This window comes from Sardina pilchardus, chromosome 13 (genome assembly GCF_963854185.1).
Source record: "Sardina pilchardus chromosome 13, fSarPil1.1, whole genome shotgun sequence".
Classification (NCBI taxonomy): Eukaryota; Metazoa; Chordata; class Actinopteri; order Clupeiformes; family Clupeidae; genus Sardina; species Sardina pilchardus.
This window is the reverse complement of record NC_085006.1, coordinates 6969924-6974923: the sequence shown is the minus strand read 5'-3', so window position 1 is coordinate 6974923 and position 5000 is coordinate 6969924. Positions and strand designations below refer to the sequence as shown.

The window sequence follows — 5000 nt, the reverse complement described above, 5'->3', positions numbered from 1 at the left end:
GAGAGAAGGACACAGAGAGAGAGAGAGAGAGAGAGAGAGAGAGAGAGAGAGAGAGAGAGAGAGAGAGAGAGAGAGAGAGAGAGAGAGAGAGAGAGAGAGAGAGAGAGAGAGAGAGAGAGAGAGAGAGAGAGAGAGAGAGATCAGTTTTGCAGTCCAATCCAGAGGTGGAGTCTGGAATCTGGAGAGGAGGGGAGGTCTGTGGTTTCCTCCCTCCAAACGAACCTGTGAGGAAAATGTTTCTCTTTGCCTTCGCAATCTCCAGCCCAGACCTGTGCAAAGCGGAGGGAGGGTGACGAGAGTGTGTGTGTGTGTGTGTGTGTGAGAGAGAGGAGAGTGTGTGTGTGTGTGTGTGTGTTTGTGTGTGTGTGTGTGATAGAGAGAGCGTGAGGTAGCGAGGTGATGTTTAGCTTTGCCTGTGTAATCTTTGGATGGGAGCGCGGTGTTCCAGCAGCAGCAGCAGCAGTGGCAGTGGGGTTGGAGAGTTCAGATTCCACAGCCTCAACATGCAAAAACAAAACTCAAGAGTCACTCTCTTCCTTTCAGCTCTCTCTCTCTCTCCCTCTTCTCCTTCTCCTGCTCCACTCTCTTTCCCCTCTCCTCCTTGTCCTCTTCCTCCGCCTCCTCTCTCACTTTCTTTTCATCGGCATCCAAACACTTCACAGACCACAACAGTCAAAACCCAAAACGACTCTTTCTCTCTCTTTCTCCCTCCATCTCTCTCCGCCCCTCCACCCCCGGCCCTCGCCCTAATCGACAGCAGTTGTACACCACAACAGGCAAAAGCAAACGTTCCCCACTCTCACATGCTTACTCCATCTAAACGGAGCGCTTGCTTTCCCCTGCAGCAAAAGAGTAATGTCTAGGCCTCTACGTCTAGACAGCCACTCCTCCCTATCTTTCTCTCTCTCTCTCTCTCTCTCTCTCTTTCCTCCCTCTCTCTCTCTTTTACCCAATCCTTCAATCAGGAGCCACTTCACAGAGAGGTGCCTAGATTCCTGGGTATGCATGCGCGGCTGCACTGCCTTTGTGTGTATGGGGGAGACGGGGGGAGAGGAAGAATGTGTGTGTATGTATTAGTGTGAGTGTGAAAGAGAGTGAATGCGTATGTGTGTGTGCGTGTGTGTGTAAACTTGAAACAGCATCAAATGACAGAAGAAGAGCAAATCACCTCAAACTCGACTCTTCAATCTGTCAACATGGCCCTGATTCTCAGTGGAACACAGATCTAAGGAAAGCAGAGCCCTTGTGCGCAGTAAGAGCAGGCACAATGAAACGAAAGAAGTGTGTGTGTGTGTGTGTGTGTGTCTCGGGAGACGGATGTAATGCAGCATAAATAAGCATGCTTCCTTCTGATAGGGTCTTGAGGCCCTCCTGGCTGCACAGTGATTTGTGGCTGCTGTCTCTCCACAGGACCAGAGGGAACCTGAGCTTCCTGGCTTTGTCAAGGGGAAGGCACAGAAAACTGCAAACACATGGGTGCCCATGTGCCCCTGTATACTTAAACACACACACACACACACACACACACACACACACACACACACCACACACACACACACACACACACACACACACACACACACACACATACACACACGCACGCACGCATGCATGCACACACTCTAAAAGCAGATTCACCCTATAAAAGAAGGCCATGATTAGTTACGGCAGAGCATTTCTACAACACAGCTTCTCACGTCGCAAACAAGTCAATCAGTTGCCATGCAACGCCATGGCAGCAGAACACAAATACCAATTTACACCTGAGCCCCTCTACCGCAACTGCACACTAATGAATTCCCCTCATTTGTGAATATACACACACACACAAACACACACACAACACAACACAACGCAACACAACACAACACAACGCCCCCACGGGGGCACACACACACACACAGTGACCATTCCACATGCACACAGGGGAAATTAAGCCAGAAGGCACGGCGGTGATTTGGCTGTGTGTGAGCTACTGCTCTGTGGCTGGTGAGAGCTGAGTGGGCTCAATCAAGGCCGGTCAGCCGACTACAATAACACGCCGCTGTGAGACGCCTGCGTTCGCCTCCGTCCAAGCGCTCAAAGTAGCCACGGAACACAATGGGCTCAACCGCAACACACTGCGCACTCGCACGCACACACCTACATACAATCATGCATCCACACACACAAACACACACACACACACACACACACACACACACGCGAACACACACACACGTGCACTCTTTTAAACAATGGTTTGTGTGTGTGTGGATATAGAAAGATGACGAAGTTTGGGATTTAGGGGGAGGGGAATTCCAGCGAAGGGACTTTTGGTTGTTCTGTGGCCGGACCCCACCTCTTCACTTCATCTAGGTCTGCTCCGCTCCTGCCTGCCTGCCTTTTAAGGCAGTCGGCCTCAAACACCAGCAGCTAGGCCAAAAACAAATAATGACGTGCACGCACACGCAGTCGCAGGCACACACACACACACATAAACACACACAAAGTCACACACAGTCGAGGAATTTCTTAGCAAGCACATGTAGACTGCTATGTGCCACTGCGCTAATAACCGCAACTATTTCCCCACAACTCCCAGTGGCCTCTCCACACATCCGAGGCTAGGGCCTGAGCGACTGTTCCACTATAAAGTCACAGTGCCCACAGTGGCTGGCTGACTGACTTACTGACTGACACCGTGCTTCACACGCTCGGCCCCGGGAGCTACGTGTCTGACAACAGGGGGAGTCCTTGAGCATCGCAGAGTGTCTGCGTCAGCTCTTTTCCCACCGTGCGACCAAGGCATGGACCGAAGGAGAGCAGAGGAACGTGGGAGAGAGAGAGAGAGAGAGAGAGAGAGAGAGAGAGAGAGAGAGAGTGAGTGTGAGGGAGGGAGAAAAAGGAGGCAGACAGCAAGAGGAAAAGACAGAGAAAAAGACAGAGAGAGAAAGAGAGAAAAAGAGAGAGAGAGAGAGAGAGAGAGAGAGAGTAAGGAAAATCAGTGGATGAGAAGGACCTTCTATCCTGCTGCCCTCCTCCCCTCCTGATGCGCGTCTGCCTGCAGAGCACCTAACGCTGTAAGCCTCCGTGCTGGACAGGACTGGGCTGCAACAACCGGGCAGCGTGCTGCAGGCCAGCTGGCTGCCCAGAGGCCCGCTCTAAGCCCCAGTGTCCAGCCATCAATTATTCACCACCACACACCCACCCAGGTCTCCTGCCGTGGGGGGGATTAAGAGCTCAGGCGGCCCCCAATCACTGATCCCAGACCAGCCCAACTCGTCCTCCTCCAGAGCTCCATGACAATGGGCCGTAATAAGGCGCCTGTCCCCAGACCTGCCGGCTCTGTGGGCCGGGATAATGATGTGCTGTACACGGGGAAGGACCGGGCCGGCGGGATAATGATGTGGGGATGTGTGTGCGGCAGCGTCACACACGGTTGCTCTGCACCGGAACGCAACCGGCAGCAACCACCACCAGGTCCACTCAATCATACTAATGCTGTTTAAACGCCTGAGCGCTCCCATCACAGGTGGACTGCTGTTTCTCTGAATGAGAATGAGAGCCTGCACGCATGCAAGAGAAAAGGGGAGATAGAGGGGGAGAGAGAGAGAGAGAGAGAGAGAGAGAGAGGGAAGAGAGAGAGAGAGATACATTGTATGCTATGCTGTATCTCTGTTTTCTTTCTTTTGTGATACTTATTATTTGTAACACTAGCTTTGGCAACACTGTACCAAACAGTAATGCTAATAAAGCACCTTTGAATTTGAATTTGAGAGAGAGAAAGGGGGAGAGAGAGAGGGAGAGAGAGTGAGAAAGGGGGAGAGAGAGTGAGAGAGAGAGAGAGACCATCAAACATCCCTCTCAACACGCGAGCAGCTTCTGTGTGTGCTTTATGACGCATGCAGTAAATGACGGTCTCTCTTTTCCTTGGACCAGCGTCAAGCGCACGCCCCACTTGTCACCGCCGGCCAAGTGAGCGCAGCAGAGACGCCGCCAGGCACCGGCGCAGGACGGGACGCCGCGGCTCCCCGGCTAGATGACTGGCTGTCACCCGCCAACGCTCCGGTCATCACTCAAACCCGATTGGCCCCTCGCGCCGCCCGTCTTTCTCTCCCGTGGACGGATGGCTCGGGGCCCTGTCCGGATGAGTTGTGGTGGGGGAGGAGTGTGTGCGCTGGCTGCAAACGGAGCCGCAGAAAAGTGATGAGTCACCGGCGCGCTGCTTCTCCGAGCGTTCCTCTAGCGTTCCTTCAGCGTCACGTCTCACTCCTCTCGTATCACCGCCTTTCGGGTGAACATCTCACTCCGGCTGTCGCCGCACTCCTCCAGTGGACATCTCGCCCCGAGTTTGACCGCACTTTTTGGGCCCTGGTTTCACCAGCAGAGACGTGGAGCTAAATAAGGACGTGATCCCGAGGTCCCGGCCCAGAGATTCCACCGAACTGTTTGTGCTGGCACTGAGCTCCACGGTCGTCCAACAACAACCCCCCCCTGAAAACTTGGCCCATGCACAGGGACCCAGAGAACGGCCACCAGGAGCTTTAAAGGCACCGTCCGCTGGACCAGCCTCAAACCTTGGGTGGGGGTGGGGGTTAGTAGATGAGAGGTGTCGGGGGGTGGTGGGGTAGGAATGGCAGAGGGGAGAGGGGAGAGGAGAGAGGAGAGGAGAGGAGAGGAGAGGAGAGGAGAGGAGAGGAGAGGAGAGGAGAGGAGAGGAGAGGAGAGGAGAGGAGGCCGTAGCCTGGTCTAAGTGCTTAAGGGGGCCCAACTGGAGAACACAGTACAGCACAGCACTGGGACATGACCCGTGGGAGCAGGCCAGAGAGAGCGCCACATACCAGACATGCTTCACTCACACACACACACTTGCACTCATGCACTCTCACACAGAGTCCCTTCTCTCTCTCTCGTGCACACACACACACACACGCAATCCTTTCTCTATTTCGCTCTCAAACAATCTCTTGCTCCCCTTGAAACATAAAGGCTCACACGCATGTGAATGATTTCTCTCT

The 5000-nt window shown here is 53.7% G+C and overlaps 1 protein-coding gene across 2 annotated transcripts in view; it reads right to left on the bottom strand.

The window, feature by feature from the left end:
* LOC134099885 (F-BAR and double SH3 domains protein 2-like) overlaps positions 1-5000 on the bottom strand; it is a 62992-nt gene that overhangs the window by 20824 nt on the left and 37168 nt on the right. The window lies entirely within an intron of this gene.